General features: G+C 42.8%; 1 protein-coding gene across 2 annotated transcripts in view; it reads left to right on the forward strand.

The window, feature by feature from the left end:
- The first annotated feature begins 6,858 nt into the window (after positions 1 to 6,858).
- Positions 6,859 to 15,461, forward strand: part of GAS2 (growth arrest specific 2) — a 130,084-nt gene continuing 121,481 nt past the window's right edge. For both annotated transcript variants that reach the window (XM_088145086.1, XM_088145087.1), the window contains exon 1: positions 6,859 to 7,020. The gene's annotated coding sequence lies outside the window, so the exon portion shown is untranslated. The remainder of the gene's footprint in view (positions 7,021 to 15,461) is intronic.

Here is a 15,461-nt window from a genome sequence, read left to right on the forward strand (position 1 = left end):
TCCCTGTCGCATCTGCGCACTCCCTACATGCTCTTCACCTCCAACGGGATGTGTTCCAATTGGTTTGTTCAGCATCAGCTGACGTCAGTTACATACGGCTCGTGATTGGAGGAAGCCTGTTTGCAGAGACAAAGTATGGGCAGTTTCTCAACTGCACGGTTCTTTCCTCGGCTTCCTTCCTTGCATAAGACGCCCTTCAATTTTTAGTGTAACGATTTTAGAAAAAAGTATTGTCTTATAGACGGAAAAATATGGTAAGTTGTGATTTTGGATTGCTATTACTGGATTTTTTTTTTTTAAACTAGGACTGTATGACAATGATTTAAAGATTTCTTTATATAGAGATAAATGAGATATATAGAGATATATAGAGATATATAGAGATGTTTTATAATTTGTTAAATCTATTATAATTTGGAATGTAAAAGGGTCTTATTTGATTAAGGTTAAAATATATAAGTTACTATTACTGGTACTCTCAATGCTTTAGCTGATTAGGATGGAATTATGATTTTTTAATAATTTGGTTATGGCTAAGAGATGAGAAATGGGAAGAAAAGTTTAAGTTTAATGTTATTCAAGAAAAAGTTTTATGAAGATTTTCCTACCTTCTTACGGCTTTGGGGGCTTTAATTCCCTGGAAAATAGTAGAAGGATTTTTTTTTCAGTCTGTCAAACTCGAGGAAGTAGGGGAAGTCTATTCCTACTTTAGTTGAAAAAGTGATTGCAGTAAATGGGCTGGAGTTTAAGCCCTTTCATCAGAATAAAGACCTGAATTTCAAGTGTTTCTTGCAAATTTCTTTTCCTACAGCTGCTACAGGTAGTTCTCATTTAACAACCACTCATTCAGTGACTGTTCAAAGTTACAATGCTATTAAACAAGTGGTACTTACAACCAGCCAAACAAGTTCCAGCCATCCCAGCACCTCCACAGTCATGTGATCATGATCCGGGCACTTGGCAACTGGCTTGCGCTTACAATGGTTGCAGTGTCCCACAGTCATGTGATCACCATTTGCGACCTTCCTTGCTGGCCTCCCATAAGCAAAGTCAATGGGGAAGTTGGCAGGGAAGGTTGCAAATCGCTCCAGTAAGTTGCTCGCACTCTCCCCCACCCAGCAACAGCCACCCTTGGCCCTGATGTTCTCATACCGTGCTAAGCAATGTGGTCACAGGATGTCACACTCTAAGACCGCATCGCTTTGCAATGGAAATTCTGGTCCCAGTTACTGTTGTCAGCCAAGTACTACCTGTACTGTTAGGAAAAAGTGTTTGCTCCTCTCGAGGAGACCTAGGCAGTCTCCAAAAAACAATAGCTGTGTCCTTTCTCTCTTCTTCAATGTATGCAAATACCCACCATAACGTCCTCCTGGTTAATCTTCCCCGAACTGGGACAAACATTCCTCTAGGCAGGGGAGCATAAAAGGGGCTATAAAATCTACCCCATGAGGGTGACTCTTTTGTGAGTTATTTTCCATGGAACACCATTCTTCCTGCTTCTGGGCTCACCATGGTAATTTGAGGAAGGGAACAGCTGGCACTGTGAATATAAGGACCATTTTAAACCTTTATTAAAATATGGTCATCCTGGCATCTCCTTTAGTGCTCTCCTTTTTCAGTATCTGGCCTGCAAGCTCTGAATTAGGTGTCAATGAACAATTACTGGAAAACACTTGGGTTACATTAAGTCTCTGGACCTTTCCCCACTACTGAGTTAAAGTGCTATCCACCCATACCTGAGTTGGCACAAAATATGCAGGCACAAAATTTACTGTCCCCATTGCTAATCCCTAGCCTGCCTTTATCCCCACTGTTCTGAATTATTAACAAATGATATCCTGATCTGTGAGTGTGCCAAGTGTAATAGACAAGGACTTTCTTTTTTAGCTTTGACCTGTCCTCTTTCAGTATATCTCGAGCTAATGGGAGAAAATATCCATCAATTAGGGCACTGCAGCAAGAAAGGGGTAGGTCAGGCTTTAGGACTTTGGCTGGTTTGTTTGCCCCTCTTCCCATTGCCCATTTGGGCACCTCCCAAGTTTTTTAAAAAATGAAATAAACATATGAAAAAACATCAGGACAGACTACATTGCCTCTTAATAAGACTGTGCAGTGTTTCACATTCAGAGGAAAAAAAATGTATTAGAGTATGTGTTGGATGTGCACACAGCAGTTGTCAGCAACTCCTTAAAGCAACATGGCTTTTCCTAAGCTTGTAGTCCAACTGCAGAAGGCAGCCATGTGATCTGGAAAAAGATGCAGCTGTTTTAAAAAGTTGTCAGCAGGTGCTATGTAAGTTTTCCATACATATACTCTGGAGTTCTTTTTTCCCCACTGAACCCAAAGTACTCTAGAGTCTATCGCTTAATACAGGTCAGCATCTCCTTGGGGAAAGGCTTACCATTCAGGCATAGCATGGAGATAGCACTGATTGGGCTTGTAGATGATGTTTGCTGAGACTGGGTCAAGAGGAGTGTGACCCTCCTGTTCCTGCCTGATCTCCCAGCAATCATTCAGAGCCATCTTTGAGCACTGGGCAGCTTTCTCAGTGGTTTTCCTCCTTCCTGAAGAGGTAGTTTCAGTTGGGGAAAGAGATTAAGCCCTAGGCCCCTCAGTTGTGGGATGCCACAGGCTCACTGCTCTCCCTTCCTCAATGCTCTCCCTTTCAACATCTACATGAAACTGCTGGTGAGATCATCCATTACCACGGGATCAAGTTTCATGCTTACTAGCCAAACAAGTGAGGCTGTCAAAGTGCTATTCAGGATCCTGGAGGCTGGTCTGGTCTGGATTGGGCAGAACAGGCTGAGACTCATTCCCAGCAAGACAAAGCAGCTCTGGGTTTGAAGGCCTGTCAATTCCAGAGATATACCATTTGTAGTTCTGACTAATGTTGTACTCCCCTGAAGAGAAATGATTTGTAATTTGGGGTCCTGTTGGATTCAGAGCTCCTGCTCAAGGAACAAGTGGTAGTTGTGGCCAAGAGGGCCTTTGAACAGCTCTATTTTGTGTCAATTGCAACCGTTTCTGGAATGAGAGGCTTTATTCACCATCATTCACACCTTAATCGCCTCTCAACTGGACTACTGCAATGTACTGTACAGGGGGATGCCCTTGAAGACCATTTGGAAGCTACAGCTGCCCAGAATGTGGTAGCCCAAGCAGTTATGGGTCAATCTCAAGATGTCCATACAAAAGCTTTAGTTTGAGACCTGCACCGCTTGCCAGTTGGCTTCCAGGTACAATTCAAAGTGCCGATGGTCATCTTTAAAGCCCTTCTTGGGTTCAAGTGTGGGACAATCCTCTCCCTATGACATCTGTCACTCACTAAGATGTATTAGGTGGGCTCTTTGCATGTTCCTTTGATTAGAGATGGTCACCTACAGAAGCTACAGAAACATGTCTTTCAGTTGTCACTCCACATATTCAAATCACCTTGTCCTTCCTGGTCTTCAAAAGTCTGTGAAGACAATTATTTAATTAAACCTCAGGGGCAGGACTGCTGTGACTATCCTCCCAGATGATGAATTAGCTTTGTTTGTTTCTTGAATGTTAATTCCCCGTTTTTATATAGTTATTTTCTAAAATATGCTTTTTGTTTTAAAGCCTTTCATAGTTCAAGTCACAGATATTTATCTCTGTTTCTTAACCCACATTACAGACTTCCAGAGTTTTACACCACCCAGAGCTAGGTGGTCGGGGCAGTCTAGAAGTCCTGCAAATATCATAAAATGATAAGCATTTTAAATATTTTTATCTTTCCTATGCAAGCTTTTCTTAGAGGCTGTTATTTCAAGAGTAAGCCAAACTTGGAAGCAAAATTCAGCCAGAAGTGCAAACCATAAATGTGCACGTCTTGTTTGAAGTGCAAATCCCTCCATTATTTGCAGCTGATAATATCAATTTCAGCTGTGTGTTTGGCAATCAGGCCTAACCAGGCCTTCTACCATAAGGCTGGTTCTGAAATATACAGCTTTACTAGCCTTTGACTGTTGGATTGCATTTTCATATCACATTAGCATGTTGAAGCATGATATGAAGGCTGTTCAGTCAAAACAAGAATAAAACTCAGTAAATGTATTTCATGCAAATGTGGGTGGAAAATACAGACTGACTAAGTATAGACAAATTGGCATGTTGTTCTTCTAACCATATGTCTTGGACATTGTTTAAGGCACGTATTATCGAACATTTGGGGAGTGCTGTATATGTGGCTACACAGCCTTTCCAATCCTTTTTTTTTTTTAAAGTCCTCTGAAATGAAATCCACATACCCTTAACTGTATAGTTTGTAGCCTGAAATCTGGAAAAGATTCATAGCTTCATTCCAAATGCAGAAGTTCTTTTTAACTAAATATGAAATCATGAGTTTTCTGGAAAATTCTGGATTTTCCTGATCTTGTGGCTCAGCACCGCATCTTCAAAAATATACAAAATATAGGCTACAAAAATAACTCACTAGCATTATAAGTTAGCATAGATGATGACTGTGGTCTGACTTATCTGAAGTCTGTTAAGAAGAGCTGCTTTCATTTCTGCCATGATGATATAATGCATGTTTCTCTTCCTTTCAGAAGTTTTCAGTCTGTTTGCACGTGTATTCTGGAGGAATGGCTCCAGTAAGCCACAGATCAGGGATCGAGGAGCTTATACCTTTGCAAGAAATATAGTTAATCAACCTCTGTTTGCATAAGAGAGGCAACTATCCAGAAATTATTCCTACTGAGTTAAATGGGATAGTACTTGGTAAGTGAGTATAGAAGAGGTTGGCAATTTTTTGTCCAATCTGTTTCTGATGCTTTTGCCAGACCCCTCTGAGACTGTCCTGCTGAATGATTTATATTTTTTTTTACCAATTTTCACTTGGAAAGAGATAAAAATAGGTATGCAGAACTTCATACGGGCTTAATACATCTATTACATGTAGTTACGTTGAAAATTCTACCCTCTGTCTATTATCATCCTCCACAGGAAAAAAAAAATAACCAAAATATAGGCTCCAACTTCTAAAAGGCTACCCACCCTTGAGCATGATCTGTGACCACAGAACTTTTATTGTCAGATGGAAAAGAATAATGGAAAATGAGAAGAGATTTGGAATGCTCTGTAGTTTTTCAGGGGATAGGATGATAACTATTAAGAAACTGAACCAGACAATTACTATATCCATGCAGTCATTCCAACATCTGTTTCTTCCTCCTGAATTAACAAAAGTTTTTTTTCCACAATGACAAGATGATTGAACTAATAAGCAACTGTTGGATAACATTATGGCTAGAATAACAAACAGTAATATAATTAAATGTGGATATCCATAATTAGAAGAATCCAGAATATAGTCTTAGTGTTCAGAGTGTTTTTTCTCTTGGCACACAGAGCAAGCACTAAAATCCTCTGCTAGAAGACTCTGCCACCGAGGTAAAAAATTATAATTTATCTTTATGAAGTGAGTGCAACCAGCGCTGTGACCTTACAGATATGCTTATATCAAAGACGGTCAATGTGATATATGGAAGCAATCTTACCATGAAGCAAGGTGAACCAATTCATTTTGGTATGGATGAGAATGACTAAATGACACACAACAGAAGTGCCTGCTGGGGAACGTTCCTGTACAATCCCAGTTACTGGGAGGAGATTGTTTCATCTGAATTACTTAAAGGGGCAGCACTTGGCTGACCTTTGCTGATCTCTAAAAGCTTAGGGAGGTGAGGCTTAGTTAGGGACTGGATGCGGGCTAGACAGGGCTATTGGCTAGACTTTGGAATGAATGAATGAATGAATGAATGAATGAATCCCGGAGTAATGCAGCCACAAGCTACATTGTATTCTATATTGTAGCCTAGAAAACCTCATGGCTGAACCCCTGAAGTCAACAGAAGTCAAACTTGACTCAAAGAGGTCTATACTTTAAAGATGATATTTAGATAGTCCACCAACATGGAATTGGCCCCCTTGAAAAATCTCAGTTTTTCAATCTCAGGCCACTTTTTTGTGTGTCTCTGAACCTGCAATTCCCCCCCCCTCCCCCTCCCCCTCCCCCAGTGGCCAAGAGCCACAGAGACCAAGGTAGTACTATGTGGCTATCAAAGGGCAGCTGTAGTGGAATTTCGTTTCTTCCCCTTTGGGGAAAGAAGGGTTTTAACCTTTTAATTGGTATTATGTTAAACTCATTAGGGAGTTAACATGTCCATTGGAGTTTCTGCTGAAATCAGCAAAACTTGTGCCAGTATTTAGTTTTACTACTGTACCAAATTTCATCAGCAAGATAGTGGGGCTTAGAGGTCTATAGAAAAAAGGATCTGAGAAGGTATGTGTGCCCCACAGCCTCTTGTGTTTCTGTCTGTCTGTCTGTCTATCTATCAGTTAAAGGGGCTTGTGAGTTCCTAGCACTGCAAGAAGAAAACTATGCTCAGACAAACTTATGCTGCAATACATTAACTGCAACTTTTTTTTTCCTGCTTTCCATCATTGGAAGTACTGTCCTTAGCCTCAGGGAGATAAAGCCCAATGAGCTTTAAGGATTAAAATTAACCTTGGCTCATCTGGATCCCCACCTGAAACATTTTACCGCGTGCAAGTGCCATTAAATGCTTCCAATCGAACCCATCCACCGTTCTTTTCAAAGTCATCGCCGCCGCTCCTCTCAATGTATCGGAAGCAACATAAGCGCTGAATCGTTCTCGGTCCAAAGTTTCTGCTAAGAGTTTGTAATTCAATATCCCTGTGTTTCCTAGGGTAAACCGGTGATCCCTGTATTTGCCGTTTCGTCGCTTCTCTCTCTCCCCCCTACTCCCCTCCCTCAAGTCAGCATTAAACTTCCGTTCCGTCTATGTGGACTGATGAAATGTAGGAAATCTGTTTCTGGCGGAAAAAAAAAAGGTTTCCCAAAGAGAGCACCAAGTATACAGAGATCAGAAGTATGAACAGTGGCAGTAGCGCCGCTGCGGTCGGGCTGCTCAGGCAAAGAGGACGGGCTACGAGAGGAGGAGAGGAACTTTGAGCCATTGCGCGGGCGAAGTGAGTGAGCATTTTTGCAAAGCGAGCGAGTGGGAAGGCGGGCGCGCTAGCTCTCTACTAATAAATAGCTACCGTGGGTGGGTGAGGGGGAGAGGACTCTGGTGGCCGCGCGAGACATTAAGAGAGAGATATTGGTGCAGCTGAAATAAACAAAGGGAGCGAGCGTGTGAATGCACGTGGAGGTGTAGCGTGTCCGTGTGAGATCGCGGAGGTTTGCTTGCGTCCGAACTGCACCCCCAACGGAAAAGAAATGCGCGCAAGGAAAGAGAGGAGCAATTTCATCTCTTTCGATCCGCGTGGAAGATGATGCCCCCTCCCCCGTTTTCTGTTGTCCGTCTCGCGTTCTTTTTTTCTAGATCTGCCGCACCGAGGCGGAGGCTTTTGCAAGTAAAAAGCGCACGCGGTCTGCCACAGCGTGGCGGGACTACCCGCAGTTTACAAACAAGCGCGCGTCCCTCTGGCAGTCAGCAGACCTGGGACGATCGCGTTCTTTTGAATGCAAAAGTTTGGGTGTGTCAAAAAAGGGATGAGAGGACAGGGTGTCTGCGTGCGTGGGTGCACTATTTGGAGGACGCTCTTGGAGGATCGCTGTTTGCACTTTCGAAACTTTGGCCGGGGTTTGCATCTGCAGCTCGGCTTTAACGCATCAATCTGGGCTTTGGACGTAGATAACAAAATCCACCCCCGCCCCAGTAACGAACGCTGGCATTGTCTCCTTTTTTTTAACGAGCAGGCTTTTGCGGTTGGTAGGCAGAGCAAAAGCAATGTATACGCTACGTGCGTGAGGGAGATGCCTGTTTTATAGTTCCTGCAGGCAGCCCAAATTGCGCTGAGAAGGTAGGTCCGGAGGTCCGCTCATGGCCGCGAGCACTTCGGCAGTGAGCAGAACGGGGCACCTGGAAGGCCATCCGAGGTGGGACGGGCAATCGGGGTTTAGGGAAATTGGATTTTCGAGCTGGACCAAATGGTGTATGTTTGTCCTCTTCACGCAACTCCGTGAGCCTGTAAGGAAGGAGGAAACAGAACCATGGATTTCCTTGACTGTAGTGAGTTACGGGTCGGGCATCAGGAGAGTCCTTGCAATCGCTGAGGAGGCAGCAGTCTGTACCAGCTCAAACTGTTGCCTAGCGTGGGCTTACGTGAGATAAAAGGCTTTTAGCAACCTGCGAGTCTTAGACGCAGGATCTGTCCTGTCCTTCGTAGATTTGGGAATTCCTTTTTTGGAGGCTACCTTCGAGACATTGTAGATGTCTGGCGACTGCCTGGACGAGTCACTGCATTTTTCTTGGCAAGATTTTGGAAGTGGTTTGCCACTGCCTGCTTCCCGGGGCCGAGCGAGAGTGACTGGCCCAAGGTCACCCAGCTGGCTTTGTGTCTCAGGCAGGAGTACAACTTACGGCCTCCCGGCTCCTGCCCGCTGCCTCAACCACTACACCAAACTGGCTCTCCCCAGATGTTTTTACCATTTAATTTAGAAATAGCCACATGCGGAAGTGTCTAGATAGATAGAGAAAGGTGGGAGGAGGAGAATGAAATGACACTTTCTCCTGTCCATTAATTCTGCTCTGGGTTTCAATGTGGTGATGCTGATCTTTCCTTCTCCTTCCTTTGCGCATTGTTCTCTTGAAACATCTGCAGCAAATGTTGGTGGGGGAAGATTTCGTAGAGCTTTCCCCTTGCCTTAATTGCAGACCTTTAGGTTAACCCTGAGCAGCCCAGGAGACGCTGCTTAAGGCTCCTGCTTCCCGCCCGTGGGAGAGATAGATATCAGCCAGCGAACGAGACAGCCTCTCTATGATTGGTATGTTTGCAGGGATCACGTTACCAACTTCCCTCTGCAGTCTGCTCCCCTCGCCGCCCTTTTCCCCGCCGCTCAGACACGATCCGCGCTGCGCGTTCTCTCTCCTCCCGCTCAGGGACGGCGGGGGGGGGGGGGATCGGAGGTGGGGCTCTTTCCGGCGCTTGCTTTTCTTGCTTTAGAAAGTGGCTGAACTGGCTGAGCGGTGCAGTTCCTCCCCTCCCCTTCCATTCCCTTCCCTTCCCGTCGCATTGCAGGTTTCCTCCAGTTCTGCGGACTGCTGGAAGTCTGGCCTTGCCGTCACGGAGCTGAAGCTGAGAATAGAGTTGGAAGTCCCTTTCCCAAAAGAGTGAGACTTGGGCCAGGTCGATGGCGCCAAGCCGAGCGCGATGGTTTTGCGACGGGACTGCGCTATAATGAGACATTGGCTGACGTTCTGAGAGACGTTTCGCGTGGGCCGAGCGGCCATTGGTGATGGATCGGCAGCGTAAAGCTGCGTTTAGTACAGTACAATTGGCCAAAGCCTTAGTCAGGTCCGCGGAATATTGATCCGGAGAATTGAACCAGGGAAGTGCAATCGTTATTTTTGTAGCATAGTCTAATTAGGACAGGTTTGCAGTTAATGATGGAAACGTTGTAATCCCGAACTCAGTCGGAAACAAAGGACTGGGATGGGTTGATTAGAGTAAGATTTATCCCATCTGTTTTCTTCCCCTGGTTCACCTTTACAACAAGCTGCAAAGGAATAACGAGTGCTTAAGGGCATGTGAAGAGAGCAGGTTCCACATCCTTGAGCAAGTCAGTCCCTCCCATATATAGATAGGGTTGCCCTTTCAGAGGCCTTGTGTAGGATATAGAATTTGGGCAGCCTGTTTGGCTCTCCTTCCTTTCCCTTTTTGCATTTACAGTAACCTGGACAGGCTAGCCAGACTCAGAGTTAATGAGAAAGTCACCAGGTAAGTGTGCAGCTGAGAGGGGAGTTGGATTGGATAATCCCCAGTCTTCACCTGACATGGGAGTAGCTCCTTTCTCAGCCTGGCCACTGTTGTCTCAAGCAGCGTTCCTTGCAAGTCCAACAATGTGCTGCCTGCCGCAGGGGCCTTCTGTCTCCTGTCCCAGGGTTTTTGGTTGATGTGGGAGAGGAGAAACTGCTGAGAGGCTTCCAGCTGCTTCCTTTGGAGCACGCCATAGAATTTGTATCAGATATATTCATCAAATGAAAAACAAAGAATCTGTGAATTAGATTTTATTTTATGAGAGTAATATAGCCCACATTGACTGTTCTTGAAAAACTATGCAGGGTTGGACCTCATTTGTACTTGGATGGGAGACCACTAGGGCTGCAGTTTAGATTGGAAAACTGGAGGCAGGGGAGAAGAAGTCGATGGCAAACCCTTCTGTATGGGAGACAGACAGACCACATGGACACACTCCTAAATCACCAGGAGACAACAGAAGGGAGTTTTTAAATCAGAATCAATGATTCTGCACACTTACCAGGTGACTTTGTGTTTAAGTTAGAAACAAAAGGTGGCTAAGAAGAGTTATGAAAGTGTGCATAACATGCCATTTGGGATACTGAGAAAATATAATGGTCACTCCTGTCATTAGGCAAAGTGAGGTGGCAGGTGGTGAGGACCATAAAAATAGTAAGCTGCCTGTATGTCACATGATCTGTTCCTTGTCTGATAAGCCACTCTGCTGCTCGTGGATGTGGTGAAAGATGCTATCCAGTATTCAGGCAAAAACAACTTGGCTATCCTTCTAACATGCACATGCATAAAATGTCCACACAGACTTCTCCCACAGAGGGCACATACACAGCATAAAAAAATTGTGCAGAAAACATCCATCCTACACAGAAAATAGGGATGCACCCCCATACATCTGTAAACATTCCACCTAGAAAACACAAGCTTCACATAGCACACAAGTGCACAACCCCCCCCCTGCCCAGCCCTGTTGTCTTCCCACAAACCCCACACTAGTACCTACCCTCTTTCCATTCAGTTGGTTCTCACTGCCCAAATACTGGCAAATCCTGGAGTATCATGGCTAAGGTTTTTGACTAGGACTGGGGAGACTTAAATTCAATTCCATCCTTAGCTATGGAAGCTGTGACTAGTCATTCACAGAGTAGTTATGGGGATAAAATGGAGAACCTCATAGAAATATGACCACCACCACCATCGTCATCAGGAGTTCTGTGACCTTGCCCCCTGGCTTGATTCCTTATTATTCCTCCAAGTCTCTCCTCCACCTTGCTGTGGGGGAGTTTAAGCAGCTTGGTTAATTTATTAGTGTCAGTGTTATTTAACTCTTGGACAACGGCGAGGAGAAACTTGCAAGAGGAACCTCTTGAGAAAAGAGCAGGGAAAGGCTCAAGTCCCCGTTGCCTGCTTGCTCTTCAGCAGTTCTGTTCTGAGTATAGCACAACTACTGAACAAGAATGAATCTGGAAACGTTCAGTCTGTAGTCCTTTATCCTTTTAGCTGAGAACAAGTCCTCTTGTGCTTAAGAAGAATAGCTTGTGAATAAACATCTAGAGGATTACGCTGCTTGTGCCTTGCTGCAAAAAAGAGTATTATGTTCATCATTAAAAAAAAAAAAAAGACAAAACACCTAAATACACTACCCCTCCATTAACAAAATAATCTTTAAACTTAAAAAGAAAAAAATAAACTGAAAAGAAAAAGATTAGGGGGAAAATCCCAAAACAAGAAAGAAAAAGAAACAACATTCCTTATATATTAATTTTACCAGTAGTCACTGGCTTACTAATAAGTACCATACACTACTATAATATGATCAATACAAAATTCTGTTGTAAAATATCACAAAATCTCTGTCAGTATAATTGCATTTTATGCTGGCTTTCAACCCACATATCTTATGTAAGAGTTAGGCACAAATGTCTAACATGCCCTGCCATGTTTCTGTCTTCATGTACTTTGTATCAAATGTATTTATAACACAGAAGACAAAGGCTGCTTGTGAATTAGAGTTTACTTTATCAGAATATGTCACATTTTGATGTAAACCCTTAAACATTCTAATTGATTAACAAGTTTCAGATGGTAGTTCCCTTCTTTCTTCTCTTAACAATTATAATATGCTCCAAGCTAACTGGGAGGGTTCTAGAGTTTTGTGCTAAATTGTTTGGTATATGGTTTATATGGATATTAATATAACTACAAGGGGAAAAAAAGGATTTCCTTACAAGAAATTAATAGTTTTTGCCTCCTGTGAGTGAGTTTGTGTTTTATTCAGTCTCTGTATCTACTTCCTGCAAGGACTGAAAGGAAAGTTTTTAGCCATCATCAGATGAGCATTAATGAAAGAGTGATCACTCAGACCTGTGTATGTTTGCAGACAGATAATTGTACTGGAAAGCAAACATATTTGGATACAAATAACATAGTGTGGAGTCCTGGTATCTGTGTTTAGTTACAACTAATATAGTGCTGAATTCTGGCCCCCTCTCTTTTACATATCAAGAAGTAAAGACATTCTGCCTAGTTTGCAAGGAGTAGATACATTTCTTTAAACAATTCTCAGTTGGGTAGGGGAAGAAGGAGAATTTACTTCTTGTTAAAATGCAGGAGATGGCTAGTGGGCGATATTTACTTTTCACATTAAAAATGCCTCCTGTGTGCTTACTTATAGGAACGGTACATGCTGAAACTATAGGACAAGACCCTGCACTCCTGTGCGTGATTGGACAGGGCATTGTTTTAAATGAAAGAAGGACCTTCTTGGTCATGCCAAAGAAATTATCACTCTTCCCTGTTGTTTTACTTCCCATTTACTTCTGCCACCAACTCCCTTTACAGCAGCTGATCCCAGGTGGTAGCAAACTAGACAGAAGTTCAGTCCTTGCAGGAAGTAGACTTATCATGCTCCAAAGCCAAAACGTTCTGAGATTTCTTGAGAAGGAAAGAAATTGGGGAGAGGAAAAACCGAACGCAGCATTTTGGAGGAAGACAAGTCAGCTTGGGGGGGACCCCAAAAGGGAGTATTGTACATTGCAACATTTTGTTGCAGCTTCCCCTTGTACATCAGGGGTACAAAGTTCCCCTTGTACATCAGGTACAAAGTTGCATCAAAGCATTTTGGATTCAGCCCAGTTTAGTTTCATTGACTTCAGTAGAACTAAATTTAAATATGGACAAGGAGTCTTTAGGGAAGAGATAGTATTGCATCTTATCTCACAGTACCTAATATATGACTTGTGTCAAATCAAAGGAGTTCCATTTGACGTTTCAGTGTATTTTTATTTATTTCATTGAATTTTAACTGGAGTCTTTCTATGCAGTTGTTTTCCAAATTTTATTTGCTGTTTTCCAAATCATACTTTCTTTAAAGTATTTGGACTGAATGAATCAGATTTAAATAAAGAAAAAAAAAATTGTTCCTTTCCCAGTCATTGTACTGCAAGGTTGAACACTCTTCAACTTTAGGCTATAATTTAATTCCATGTTTTGTTTTGTTAGCCATATATTGTAGAACTTGGTAGATTGCCACAATTTTCTTAATATAATTGGGCAATTGGGTCTAGGTGAATGCTGTTCATGGCACATTCTTCAAAAAAGCTGGCAAGCTAAACGCTAGCTAAACTGGACTAATTCTACTGTGCAATTTTGCTCATCATGACTACAGGACCTCTTAAAGACAATTTTCAAAATCACATTTACTAGTGAATGGTGTGTTGAGTGTCTACAACTTGCTTTCTCTCCTCTTCTGAATAAAGGATGAAGGACTATGTGAGCACTTCATCCAACTGCTAAGCCACCACACTGTTACTGTATGAAAAAACAAAAGCAAAACAGTATTTCAGATGTCCGTATAATAGAATTCTACCTGGGAGTCTCTTAACTTGCAGGTGAATCAGACTTGGTAGAGTATGAGTGACCTTCATTGTGAGGCACTCAAGGCTGCAGAAGAAATGAATGCAGCAGCCATATTGCTACTTCACCTTGACTTCAAGATAACTTCTGTATTGGATTCTCCTGGCTTGGCCTTGCAATAAAAGTTTCTAAGCTAGGCTTGGGTGGTTGCCTGAAAAACAGTGCAATTCTGACTTTGCCTTTGCATCTTTACATCTTTTTGAATATGTATCAGCTTACCTGCCTGTTCCTAGCCTCCCAGTTTCCTTCACTGCCTAATACTTCCCTGCCTCATTGTTCTAGTTTTTTCAGTGGATCTTGGCTCATACTATGGCCTTCAGTGGATTCTGGCTTTCCATTGTTCTTCCTGTACAGGTAGTCCTTGGTTAATGATGGTAATTTGGACCAGGATTTCTGTCACTAAGTGATGTCATAAAGCATGATGTCACATGACCGCACTGCTTAGCAACAGCAGTTCTGGAAATCCCCGGTTACCAGCATTAAGTGAATAACTGTGGGTTGTTAAGTGAGGGCCTCACATAATCGTGACCTCTGACTTCCTGCCGGCTTCCCCATTGACTTTGCTTGTGGGAAGTTGGAGGGAAGGTCACAAATTGCAATCTTGTGACTGGGACACTGTGATGGTCAGAAATCTGGGCTGGTTGCCGAGCACCCAGGTTGTGGTCATGTGATTGCAGGGGCACTGTGCTGGCCAGAACTTAGACCAGTCATAAGTACAGCTTGGTCAGTGTCATTGCAAGTTTAAAGAGTCACTGAATGAGTGGTTGTTAAATGAGGACCACCTGTAGATATGTACAGTCTCTTTTCCCCCATGATGCTTTCCAGTCCAGACTTATGCTTCACAGCCCAGTTGCCCAAGTGACAGTGGAATTCCAAAGGGATGACCATAGCAAGATTTCCTGAGCCTTTTTCCTCATGTTCAAACTACTTTAAGTAGAGAAGTAAATTAAGTGCTGATGCAAGCAAAAAAGAAAAGAAAAAGAAATATCTTCCCACTTTTCCTACCCATGTTTTAGCAGAGAACCAAGTGTATACCTGCAATTACAGGGACTTAGCAATAATTAAAGTTGTTTTTCAAGATTACAGTTTTGGCCTGGGTGCATAATAGATAAGTTGCACATTAAAAAGAAGATGCATAACTTGAAATACATATAATTTGCTTGTAAAAATGAAGGATTTGTTTGCTGTTTATTAGATGCAGCCGACATTATTCACTTCTGCTTCAAGTATTAACAAAATCCCTGTAAGGGGAGGAAGAGCTTGCTCTTCTCTAAGCAGTTCCCTTGGCAGGTTTCAGCGTTATCTACAAAAAATGTTTATTTTTTCTTCATTCCTGTTTGAGCATAATCAACATTGTGAGCAAAACCAGGAGGGAGACAAAGAGCCAGAAGACTTTTGTTCTTTTAAAATACTTTCTTTGGGGTTTATGTGCAAGTGTGTGTGTGTGTGTGTGTGTGTGTGTGTGTGTACACTAACCAGAAATAGCAGGGATGGCAGAAAGTTGAATGAACTCAGCTTTGGCTTCTCAGCTCTTGGAGCTTATTTCTGTCCAAAATGGCTGGTCTCCAAGACCATTATCTTCCATCCATGAAAACCAAAGATTTTCTGCAGCCACAGCTGGTCTACTTTCTATTAACTAGCTTTGTTGTTGTTTGGCAGCTTTTAATTATTTGATGAAGGCTGCCTCTGCTTGTTTCATATATTTCCATTTCTATCAGTGTATAACTACAATAGCC

The sequence above is a fragment of the Python bivittatus genome, unplaced genomic scaffold, assembly GCF_059951505.1.
Source record: "Python bivittatus isolate LINGU-HERP-01145 unplaced genomic scaffold, Pbiv_v1 ctg000480_np1212, whole genome shotgun sequence".
Taxonomy (NCBI): Eukaryota; Metazoa; Chordata; class Lepidosauria; order Squamata; family Pythonidae; genus Python; species Python bivittatus.